Source organism: Coregonus clupeaformis, unplaced genomic scaffold (assembly GCF_020615455.1).
Source record: "Coregonus clupeaformis isolate EN_2021a unplaced genomic scaffold, ASM2061545v1 scaf0224, whole genome shotgun sequence".
Lineage (NCBI taxonomy): Eukaryota > Metazoa > Chordata > Actinopteri > Salmoniformes > Salmonidae > Coregonus > Coregonus clupeaformis.
The window spans coordinates 404,551-418,029 of record NW_025533679.1 but is presented as its reverse complement, the minus strand read 5'-3'; the positions used below and the strand labels follow the sequence as shown (position 1 = coordinate 418,029).

General features: G+C 42.5%; 1 protein-coding gene across 3 annotated transcripts in view; it reads right to left on the bottom strand.

Annotated features, from left to right (window-relative positions):
• Positions 1 to 13,479, bottom strand: part of LOC121558166 (myelin basic protein) — a 76,523-nt gene that overhangs the window by 18,658 nt on the left and 44,386 nt on the right. The window lies entirely within an intron of this gene.

Sequence of the window (13,479 nt, the reverse complement as noted above, 5' to 3'; positions counted from 1 at the left end):
AGTGTGATGCTGAGATCTACGGCATTAACTGTAACCTATACCCTCTGACAGAAGCCACCATGCTAGCTAGCTCCCGGAGCACAGGGCATGCAGTGCAGCGCTCCCTGAAGAACAATGCAGACACTATACTGGACGAAATGGTGTAGAAAAAACACCAGGGGAATCTGCATGCTAATATTTCGTCAACAGTGGCCTATTGTCAGAGCTGCATAGTTATTTCTGTGGGACAAAGAGGCTAGTGTCACTAAAATAACTCCTATAAGTATGGATTTTCAATCCGATGCACGGTGACACTTATCTGATGCCTGAGCAACTGCAAGGCAGGCAGGCGTTGGCTTGAGCCGGTTTGAGCAGATCATTGGGTTTGAGAAAGACCTCAACAGTAACTCAAAATGGATCAATAAGGCGTTCAGAGGGAAGGATATTACTGCATTTAGAATTGGTAAAAAAAAAAAAAGAACATTGCAATTTGGAGAACCAAACCGAACTTCAAGATCTGGATCTACTGACAAATGTTCTGATTCTATGATCAAAGAGACGTATCACATTCCTGATCAGTTATCTTCCAAAGAGCTATCATGAATCTGAGTACAACTAAAGCACAAAGCTGAGACTTACAGTTGTGTGAATACCACAATGACAAATCACAGGCACTTGAACTGGCACACTGAAATGAAATATCTACTATGAAAGCAGGTTTACTGTAGCAGAAGCCATTTACGTATTCAAACAAATTGCTCTTAGATATGATTGTGTAAGGATGTAAGGATGGCTGGTCTCGACCAAAGCTCAAAGCCCATTGGGGAAACAGGACGCCCCCAGCACATCTTATCTTATTTCACTGAGTCACTAAGACCTTGATATTTTCCCAGTGAACAAATCACAGAACCAAACATCCCTTGTCACCTTGGTGAAAGGCAACTATAATTATGATCCTACACCTCACAACATGAAATACGAGGGACTGGAAGAGCAGGAAAGAGAAAAATAAAGATCAGGAGAGAGAGTAAATGGAGAAAGAAAGAGGGAGATCCCGGATATAATATGAAAAGGGAGGATGAGAGATATTTCCCAGTAGATGTGGTTGAGGTGTGTGCTGCTGTGATAGTGCAATAAAGACAGAATGATATGATGTTATAAAATGATGAAAGCAGTGCTCCCGGTGCTTCAGCAGCTCCACAATATGAGCAAACTGTTCAGACTTATTTCCTCCCAGCAGTGGCCCTGCTCTGTTACAGAGTCCTCTCACTCCATCACCTCCATCATCAACTGCCATCAACCCCATTACCTCAGCATATCACTCTCAGTACTATCTGCACCTCCACAAGAAAAGCAAAGAAAAAACGACTAGCATTGTTCTGATAAGCACTTTCCACTGCACTTACAGTATGATGACAAGTCACCTTGCATCTTGTATGCTTGGCAAACACAAAAACGCTGAATAATCAGTCTAACCCCCTTTCCTTCTCCCTCTCTCTGTGACTCTGGGGAAGAAACGGTATACTCCATAGATGTGGTTATCTCTGTGTGCATAGCCCAGAGTGTTTTGACATTGAAACACCTCTGCAAATTAAACACCAACAAACGTAAAATAATATAGGTTTGCATTGCCCATCTATCTACATGTGTGTATTGTTAGAAAATATATAGTTATGAATAAAGTTTATAAAGATAAATAGTCAGCTTAACATTAGACTGCTTTAAAGGTCTAAAAGCATCTGCCAAACTTTGATTTTGAAGTGCAATACCACTTAATGCTTTGTCTTTGGTTCACGGACAGCAATACTGTGACAGAGACCTGAACAGGACTCTCGATCTCCATTAGGCTCAGCTACTATTTGCAGGTGCACTCAGAATATGTCTGCACCGGGGCACCATCTCCACTTTATGATAATAACACATCCCATCAGTCAGTCAATCAACAGGGTTGAATGCTGATTAAATAGTCTCTCTCACACACTCTCCCTGCCAAATAAGTTAAGAGCATTGTTCCATCCACAGATAACTGAGCTTAATCTAACTACATTTTCTATTAGGAAATGCTGTTAGTCATATGCTCAGAGGAGTGTATAGCACGACGATGACACCGCCGTACCTGTCTTGTCATAATAGATTCCGTTTTAACTCTGCCATACCTTTAAAAATTGTGGAGGGTTTATGGGGACTATTACATTTCATTAACGCTCCCTATATTTCTGTGAGACACTTTGAGTTGTGTCAGAAACGTCAGTCCCACTTTATACGTAATATACTGTATATTTTAAGCCCTAATGAAGCCTTAATAAAATGGGACTGGACCATCGGAAATCAGGCGGAAGCAGGTCTAAAGCAAAACCCTAAAAATAAACATTTGAAAAACCAGGCTCAAAGAGCCTAAAAAAGAGCGATGAAAAGTGAGATACAGGGATCGAGAGAGAGAGGAGGTGGTTTATCCCCAGTGTGCTCCTTCATTACATTAACAAAACCATGCTTACCCCTCTCCCCATGCAAAGATGTAGTAGCAGAGATAGCGAGGATGATAAAACACTGGTGCTTGTAGACAACATTCAGGGAAATGAATGAGTGGGCTGATGCATAACACTGACGAGGGGGTAGGAGGTAGAAGGGTCTCTACAGAGCTGCTCAGGGTTTGCTATGTAGCACGCTGCGCTCACTTTTCTTGATCTCTTGGTCCCCCTCATGAATTTCGTATATAATTAATGTGCTCTTACGATGAGAACATTTAATGAGGCACTCATGGCAACGTGTCTGTCACAGGGCCTGGCTGGAGACAGATGGTAGGCCTTAGTGAATGATTGAAAAGCACACAGTCACTCATCTGGGGAGACGGACCACTTCAATCAGGCCCGTTATTGATCTACACTCTTAGAAAAAAAGGTGCTATCTTAATCCAAAAAGGGTTCTTCGGCTGTCCCCATAGGATAATTATAACCCTTTAATGTAGGAGAAGCCTTTAAAGAATCCCATTTGGTTCCATGTAGAACCCTTTCCACAGAGGGTTCTACAAGGAACCAAAAGAGTTCTACCTGGAACCAAAAAGGGTTCTCCTATGGGGATGGCCGCAGAACCCTTTTGGAACCCTTTTTTCTAAGAGTGTACTTTAAATATGTGTTTATTAACCAGGCTATGACCGTTCCATAAAAATAAGCTCTTTAGTGGCGAGTGAGAGAAGGAGAAGCGACAACCCACAGTGACAAACTCTTGACAAACAGACGAGAGAGGAGAGGAGGAATGCAGCGAGTGGGCCTTGGCTCTGTCCCTTTCTCAATCTCTCTCCTCTCTCCTCATGGCCCCTGTAGTGCAGAGGACGTTTGGCCTTCTGGTGGACCAGCGTCTGGAACAACAACAAGGAGCCAGCCAGGACCCACCCATAGTGGTGGGACCCAGGCACGGGAAGTATTCCTCTAAGAAGCAGCGCAGATATGTGGCCCTTGACCAGACCTCCTACCCAGGAGTAAAAAACTGCCACCGCCCACGTTGCCACAGCATTCATCATGGCTCCCGGACTTCCACCCACAGGCCCGGGGAGAATGGCCATCTGTCTTCAGACTCATCTGGCATTCATGGTCGTCCTCCAGAGATTTTTCAGCGGCAGATAGCGGAGATGCTACAGATGCTACAGTTAAACCCCCAAGCATGACCTCTGTGACCTTCACTTCCTACAACTGCTCAATCCAAATGGGGAATAATGTTTATGTCAGATATTACAGTTCAACCAAACCTGTTTACACTCTTAGAAAAATGGAGAACCCTTTGAAGAACCCCTTTTGGTTCCAGGTATAACCCTTTTGGGTTCCATGTAGAACCTTTTTCACAGAGGGTTTTACATGGAACACAAAATGGTTCTACCTGGAATCAAAAAGGGTTCTACTTGGAACCAAAAAGGGTTCTCCTATGGGGACAATTAAAAAACTTGTATGTGATATCAGCGTGTATGTGATATCAGCTTTTACCCAGGAAAAAATCTATGATAAAAATGTGTCAGTGGTAGTGCCAATTTCAGCATGCACTCATGCAAAACAACATCCACTTTGCTGGGTTACACTCCCTGTTCTTGTTTAGCATCAGTGTTGAGGTTTACATCATAATCTGAGCCAGTCCCAGTGAGGCTAGCACCACTGCCAGCGATGATGGAACCTCAACTCTGGTCTGTCAACACCGGCCAATGATCTGTTTACTGGCCAAGAACATCTCACTCAGAGCATTATCTATCTCTCTCTCTCTCATTCTCGCTTTCTCTCTCACTTTGACTCCCTCTCTTTCTTTCAGTATTTTACTCTCTCTCTTTTACTCTCTTTCTCCCTTTCTCTCTCTCCCTCTCTGTCTTTTACTCTCTCTATTACTCTCTCTCTCATGGGGTTTCTAGCCCAGATCTCTCCTCTCTCAGGTAAAAGGCGTTAGGTAACAACAGAACAGGACAGAGCTGGACAGAGCAGGCAGATACAGCACCAACAGGTTGCTATTGATCAATCCACAGTGTGTGTGTGTGTGTGTGTGTGTGTGTGTGTGTGTGTGTGTGTGTGTGTGTGTGTGTGTGTGCGTGCGTGCGTGCGTGTGTATGCATGCGTGTGTGTGTACAGGGATTTTGTCTCTAATGGGAAGGGCAATTGTCTCTAATGGGAAGGGAAATTGCCTTGCCATCTCCTCAACAAGACAGCCGTTAACTGTGTGAATGTGAAATAGCGCAGCCTACACTTACAGTATGCCCAGAGAATACACTAGTTTGTTTCCTCTCCCACCACCACTTTCCTGGATCAATGGCAAACTTAAACAGAAAATGAGTAAATCCAGTCGGTGACAATGGCTTTTGTTACGCCCCGAGCACAATGCACCATTATCCTGCTTTAGATGAGCATATACTGTGGGCTTTCGTCTAATTTGCTTCATTTCTTCTTGTTTCACTACATTTTCTCTTTATGTTATGTTTAATTCTTTAAAGTCTAAGATGTTGGGGGAGGAGGGGGTGCTAAGCTGACATGGAATTGTTTTTCAATGTTTTTAATTTTAGGACCTTTAGGTATAAAAAATATATTTAAAAATGATTTGATAAAATATAGATGTTGTCCTTTACTACTAAAGCCCATAGAAATGCATTGAATAACACATTCATAAATGGCAAAAAAGACAGTCAACAAAGTAAATCATAAGAAACAAGGTTTTGAAGTGTCTGTCCTAAATCTTTTTTGGGTAGGAACAAAACTACCTTCATATACTTCCATTTGTTAAAAAAAAATCCGTACTTGTGGGGGTCCTAGAGCAAAACGGAGAACACCATCGTGTTCGTTAGAATCTCCCCTTTCCACAGTGGGGTCCCATTAGTTTGTGTTTGGACGCTACCAAATAGAAGTTGGCACATTGACGGTACTGACTTCAGACGTGTCTCCTGGCACCCCTTTCCATTGAGTGGTCATAATAGTTTATAGGTCAGACCATTCGGACGCTACAGACGCTTACGTGAGAAGACTGATTTTCGGGGGTTGTCGCATGGTCTGACAAACACCGCTCTAACTCCGCCACCTTTCACCGCAGTGCGACACTGCCGGATGCGGTGATTTGAGACGCATCCAATGCAAAAAAAACAGATATCACCAGTGCGTCAATCGACTCTAGGGGGTTAATTAATTTCGCTAACTGGTTTTACAGCTGGGGGTGTTTTGCTCAAACATACCTTGGGGATATCTCATACTGCAACTTGTCCATGCTAGTTCACAAAATGGTGCAAAAAAATTATGTTAAGCTTTTTGTCCATATATTAAATATGGCCTGATATGACTCCAATGTTGTAGATGATGGAGTCTTTTTCAACTCAACTGACATTACAAAAAATACATTATATTGTATGAGTCACCTCAGTTTACATAATTTGAATTAATATTCTACATTACCATGGAAATTGTTGCATCACCATACCAGGTAGCCAATGTGAATGTACCGCTGAGTTTATTAGTCAAATTGCCAGGGTTAGAGGTTCCAAGCCCGTTCCATTCATTCTATTTCTATGTGTGCTGCTGTAGCATTGAGGGGGGTGTTGCCTAGACAACCGAAGACTGTTCAATCCGCTATCTGACCACTGGCATAATTAACTCATCATCCTGAGTGCTTGTATCAAGTGGAGAGTCAGAAAAACACCATAAAACAGACCAGCTTACACTATATCTACCATCTGCACTAGTATCGACAGGACAGCAAAACACTGCTCAATCAATTTCCTGAAGACACTTTATCTTATCACACAGGTTCACAAAAAGTTCAGAAAGCATGTTGTATTTTTATGTAAACCATTTGAATCATAAGATGGGGATTGGGGAAGCAGTGGGCTACAGTAGGTCCAAATACTTTCCCAGAGTGATGGGTAATGGCTGTCCATTCCTTCCTCTACTCTACAATAGCCATCGTCCATCCATCACCAGCTGTTCACACACTCCCTGATTGTCCGGCCAGATGGTCAAGGCAAGATGACGTGGACCCTGGGACTCTGGACCCACTGATTCACTAACTCACATATTCACACACATGCGATGCACACACACAAACTCCCACACAATGCATGTAGTCCCATCACTTTTCTAAATGAATGACTCCACGAGACATTGCCGACAATTCTCATGTATAGTGTACATTTCTCCATCGGCCACTCTCTCTCTCTCTCTGTGGAAGCATTATGTGGACCCAGGTCCTATACAGCGCCTGTTGACCAGTCCCTCCAGTGAAGCACACCCTCGCGTCCAAAATGGCCCTCTATTGCCTGATAGGAGACTCTGGCCAAAAGTAGTGCACTAACTATAGGGTTTAGCAAGTTCACTGTCGAACTACTTCTCACATTTGCTTTAGCTTTTTTCACACGTACACAGAGAGAGGGAGTGAGAATGAGAGGGCTGAGCGGGAGAGAAAGACAGAAAGAAAGACAGCGAGATAAAGACAGAGACAGTGAGAGAAGCTGAACAATGGTGTCAAAGCAGAGAACACTGGCCCAGTGATGAATGGTGGCTCTCAACAATCAGCGCTTTTGAGTGGCGAGGAGCTCTGCTGTGGCAGTGCCAGGGTCTAGTGCCCGCTGTACCAGCTAGTGGTAGCCCCAGCCACCGAGACAAACGCCTGAGCCATCAGCCTCTTTTATATACGGCCTGACATAAGGCACAGCGAAAGACTGTAGCTAAATGCACATACTGTAGGGAGACAAGACACATAGACAAACAGACAGACACACACACGCAAGTATATGGATGATCTACTTCTACCGATTAAAAAAAAAACTTTGCTAGAGAAAGCTGTAGCTAGCCTAATCTACCATATAGCTGCACAAAAATAGACAGATGACATATTTCTATTCATTCCCAATAATGGCTAGATATGAAGTATCGATTATTCCTTCTCAATGGACATTGGACTAACAAAGAACATTTATACTGTACGTACAACAAAGAGAATACAGAGCAAATAGCCAAAGAAATCCTTATCATTTAATGGTTTTATATCCAATTCAACAGTTCTTCCATTTCAAAATAATAATATCACAAACTAAATGGAAACCTGTTAACAGATTATTAACTGACCTTTCCCTGTGGTTGGAACTGAAAATAAAATGTCATTACAGTTATTATTTCATTTATCTACAGATATGCAGTTAGTTTTTTAAGTGAAACACAATGGATTTCAAGGAGGGGTTCAAAGAGCCAACTGTTATCCCCAACACGTTTGAAAGTGAAACGAAATATCTCAGGTAAGTAAACTGACAGCCTGATTAAAGGCCCAGTAGTGCTGCGCAATTAACCGGAATTTAGTTATTTTTAATTTTTTTAAACAACTAATTGACTTACATCGGTTCAATTATTTGAATTGCATTTCATTCATGTTTTTTCTGTGAGCTCAATGCGCACATTGCACAGTTCTCTAGAGATAAATCAGATCCAGCCTGAACTGTGCGATGTAGTAGGGAGTTGTAGTTTCCAACAGGCCAATATTCTACATGGTTTAGAGCATATAACATGGTAATTAACTACAATGACCATAATCCATTGCGCATCCACTTGTCTGGTCTTTGTTTCTTTTACACCTGCTATGGAAGATGCAAAAGGATGCGCAATCACAAGGGGATATAGAGAGCAACTTTGCTTCGCGAGGTATCTCCTCTACCTGATAATACATGATAGTTGGCATTTGAAAGTATGCCTTATTTACTTTGAAGAACTACAAAATAGTGATTTTGTCAGACAGCATAGGCATCAGCTCTATAGAGATGAGATGAAATAATAAAGTCATCAAATAAAATAAAAGTAATATACACAACAACTGAAATATTTAATTAAAGTAAAGTAATGTGAATAAAATTATGGTTAATAAGTGATAAGCAGTAAAGGGCAGTCACTACCATCATGGGACTTTTTAAAATTGCTTTATTCTGTGTTGTTACAGCGTTCAACCCACATAATTGAAACTGAAATCGAACACAGTGAAATTAAAAAAATAATTGAACCGAAACTGAACTGACCTCAAAAACCAGTTATCGCTCAAGTTAATAGACCAATAACAAAGATAGTTTCAGAGAGAGAGAGAGAGAGAGAGAGAGAGAGAGAGAGAGAGAGAGAGAGAGAGAGAGAGAGCAGAGAGACAGACAGACAGACAGACAGACAGACAGACAGACAGACATACTGTATATAGTTAAAATAGGTAAAATAAATAAAGGAAACACCAACTAAAATAAAGGAAACACCAACATAGTGTCTTAATAGGGTGTTGGGCCACCATGATCCACAACAGCTTCAATGCACCTTGGCATAGATTCTACAAGTGTCTGGAACTTGAGAAATTCTATCATTTAGTGTTTTGTTGATGGTGGTGGAAAAGGCTGTCTCAGGCACCGCTCCAGAATCTCCCATAAATGTTCAATTGGGTTGAGATCTGGTGACTGAGATGGCCATGGTATATGGCTTACATCGTTTTCATGCTCATCAAACCATTCAGTGACCACCACTCTTGCCCTGTGGATGGGGGCATTGTCATCCTTTGGGGACATAGCCATGGTAGCCAAAATAATGGCCTGCCCAGTATTTCTATACATGACCCTAAGCATGATGGGATGTTAATTGCTTAATTCATTCAGTAACCACACCTGTGTGGAAGCACCTGCTTTCAATATACTGTACTTTGTATCCCTCATTTACTCAAGTGTTTTCATTATTTTGTCAGTTACCTGTAGATATAAAGAGAGAGAGGAAGAAAGGACGGGAGAGAGAGAGAGAGAGAGAGAGAGAGAGAGAGAGAGAGAGAGAGAGAGAGAGAGAGAGAGAGAGAGAGAGAGAGAGAGGACAAGAGAGTGAGAGAGAGAGAGAGAGAGACAAAACAGAGGAATTCTCCCTCAGTCTATGTTGTTTAAGTGCAAGCAGCAAACAATAAACTAATAAAGTACACAGAGCAGGCCCTGTTTTATCTGGCTCAGGTGTCCAACATTCCTCGCAGTCTTGTCCAACAGACATGAAAATACAACTTTTAACAGGCCCAGAAGGAAATCTAATTCCCGGGCATGTTGTGATTCACTTTTCATTTTACATCCTGACCCTTGGAGCTTTTCAATGGAGTTAGTAACGGACAGACAAAGGAGCGAACGACAGATGGAGCGAAGGGAGCCAGGTTGAAAAACAGCAGCACCCCCTCATCTCCTCTTCTCCTTCAGCCAGAACAGAGGAGCATAGAGCCCTAACACAATCAGCTCTGGGCCAGACTAATGCAGTCAGCATAGGCAAGGCAGCAGCAGTCCCATTAGAAAGGCAGAGGACAGGCCAGGTCCCAAATGCAATCAGAACCAAGACACGAACATGAAATAAGTAATAATTGACTTATGGTGAAATCATAAAATGTTATTGAAAGAGGCAAGACGGTGGAGATCTTGAACGGGATTGGTCGTTCATAAAAGGTAGAAGATAAATGTCTATTCCTCAATTTTTTTCTTTCGATTTTATTTTCTCTGTATAATCTTTTATATCCAAGACCATCAGCAATTCATTTCCAGTTGCTTTTGAATTAAATATATATCTGAATCGAGTCATTTTAGCTATTTTGACATTCCTGGGTTTCAAGGTTGACTACTTGAGCACACAGTTTTGGTTTCATAATGTCAGTCCCACAGACTTTGTCCATACTTTCCTTAAGCTTAAAGAGTAAACACAGTTCAGCTGGATATAAACATATGCCCACATGGTCTGAAACCTTCTCCAGCATGAGAAAATATTAACCAGAAATGGGAGTAATTAGGTCAAACAAAATTATTAATCCTCAATCCCCCTAAAGTATTATGTGTGCGTGCGTACGTGTAACAAAGCTAATTAGTAAGAGATTAGTGAGTCCCAGACTTCCTGTTTCAGATCAAACCTCCCACCTTATTCCTCTCTTTCACTCTCTCTAAACCCTTTCATTCCTGTTGTCTTTGTTTTCGGGGAGGTGAGGTGAAGCGCCGAAGGTGAAGGCAGACTGAGGGCACCTTTATGTGCTCAGAGAGCCTTTCACATCCCTATGGCGACCCCTAGGCCTAGACCACCCTGTCCTCAGTGAACGAGAACCACAGCGACAGTACCACCAAGAGATCCTGATTAGAATCTCCCAGTTACTGTTTGTTTAATTCTATTCCGAGGAGAGGGGACGGGAGGGGAGTGACAGGATGGCAGGCAGTGAAGAGGGCAGCTAAGGTAACCCAGACAGGTCAGGAGGATCTGGAGCCAGGGCAGACACAGACAGACCAAGGGGACTGTGGCTGCAGCCTGAGTGTAGGCCCCGGAGCAGACTAGGTAATGGAGCCATAATAGCCTTTTAACAGCACACGATGCTGACTGGGTGTATTTGCTCAGGACTGGAAAACAAGTGCAAAGTCTGTTAACAGGAAGTGCGGCGTGGATACGTTGGCGACCTTAACGCTCGAGAGACCTCAGCGATCAGAGAGGTTTGCTGATGACAACTCAAATAGAACAGACCACTAAGCTGGCTCACATAAACCACTTTAACCATGGCAATTTGGTGGGAAATTCCATATTTATTTACTGTCTGTACCAAGCCGTCAAATTGTTTCGGTCAGTGTGCTTACCTCACAGGAAGTTGAGAGCAATAATGAATGTTCTTTCCTCTCTCGAAGTTGATGAGAGTCCTAGAAAGAGGTATTTTACACAATACCAGAGTGCTAACAGCCTGTTAAGAATGGTTTAATATTAACAACGCCTGATAAAAATAGCACACCATAAAAGAGGGTGGACTTCAGACTGACTAGAGATCAGCATCCACCAAACCTGAATGTTACATACAGTGGGGAGAACAAGTATTTGATACACTGCCGATTTTGCAGGTTTTCCTACTTACAAAGCATGTAGAGGTCTGTAATTTTTATCATAGGTACACTTCAACTGTGAGAGACGGAATCTAAAATAAAAATCCAGAAAATCACATTGTATGATTTTTAAGTAATTCATTTGCATTTTATTGCATGACATAAGTATTTGATACATCAGAAAAGCAGAACTTAATATTTGGTACAGAAACCTTTGTTTGCAATTACAGAGATCATACGTTTCCTGTAGGTCTTGACCAGGTTTGCACACACTGCAGCAGGGATTTTGGCCCACTCCTCCATACAGACCTTCTCCAGATCCTTCAGGTTTCGGGGGCTGTCGCTGGGCAATACGGACTTTCAGCTCCCTCCAAAGATTTTCTATTGGGTTCAGGTCTGGAGACTGGCTAGGCCACTCCAGGACCTTGAGATGCTTCTTACGGAGCCACTCCTTAGTTGCCCTGGCTTTGTGTTTCGGGTCGTTGTCATGCTGGAAGACCCAGCCACGACCCATCTTCAATGCTCTTACTGAGAGAAGGAGGTTGTTGGCCAAGATCTTGCGATACATGGCCCCATCCATCCTCCCCTCAATACGGTGCAGTCGTGCTGTCCCCTTTGCAGAAAAGCATCCCCAAAGAATGATGTTTCCACCTCCATGCTTCACGGTTGGTATGGTGTTCTTGGGGTTGTACTCATCCTTCTTCTTCCTCCAAACACGGCGAGTGGAGTTTAGAACAAAAAGCTCTATTTTTGTCTCATCAGACCACATGACCTTCTCCCCATTCCTCCTCTGGATCATCCAGATGGTCATTGGCAAACTTCAGACGGGCCTGGACATGCGCTGGCTTGAGCAGGGGGACCTTGCGTGCGCTGCAGGATTTTAATCCATGACGGCGTAGTGTGTTACTAATGGTTTTCTTTGAGACTGTGGTCCCAGCTCTCTTCAGGTCATTGACCAGGTCCTGCCATGTAGTTCTGGGCTGATCCCTCACCTTCCTCATGATCATTGATGCCCCACGAGGTGAGATCTTGCATGGAGCCCCAGACCGAGGATGATTGACCGTCATCTTGAACTTCTTCCATTTTCTAATAATTGCGCCAACAGTTGTTGCCTTCTCACCAAGCTGCTTGCCTATTGTCCTGTAGCCCATCCCAGCCTTGTGCAGGTCTACAATTTTATCCCTGATGTCCTTACACAGCTCTCTGGTCTTGGCCATTGTGGAGAGGTTGGAGTCTGTTTGATTGAGTGTGTGGACAGGTGTCTTTTATACAGGTAATGAGTTCAAACAGGTGCAGTTAATACAGGTAATGAGTGGAGAACAGGAGGGCTTCTTAAAGAAAACTAACAGGTCTGTGAGAGCCGGAATTCTTACTGGTTGGTAGGTGATCAAATACTTATGTCATGCAATAAAATGCAAATTATTTTCTTAAAAATCATACAATGTGATTTTCTGGATTTTTGTTTTAGATTGCATCTCTCACAGTTGAAGTGTACCTATGATAAAAATTACAGACCTCTACATGCTTTGTAAGTAGGAAAACCTGCAAAATTGGCAGTGTATCAAATACTTGTTCTCCCCACTGTACCTGTTGCATCATGCCCTAACAAAGCCCACACTTATAATATAATAATAATAAACAACAACTACAACAAAAATAGTAAAAATTATAATAATATAATTGTTTAATTTATCTCATTCACATTAAATCTGTTTTGCAAGAGAGCTGTCAATGCAACAATGAAAAGATCAAGCCTCAAAAGCTCTTCCTCTTCCCAGCCAGGTGGGTTGTATAAGAACAGCTTTGACGCGCATCCCTATAAATATTTGATGAGGGCTACAGGGATAATAATTGCATTCGATGTGCCAGGTAAGTGTCTCCTTTCTTAATGAGATCAACGACTTTCACCTGCATCTGAACTCTCTCAAATCCCATAACACTTTATAGCAGAAGCTGAGCCAGGCTAACGTTCCAGTTAAAAGAAGAGTTTCCCCATTTTCAACTTTGTACGGTATAAACAAAAGGGTATCATCCCCGCCTAATCCCTGCCGCCACCTCAAGCACCACCTTCATAAAATCATAATTTGTCACTGGCGTACCTTGCTGAATGTCACTGGTGACCATTTCGTGCCTTCCAAAATATGTTTTCCCTCTATCTCAGAATTATCAAG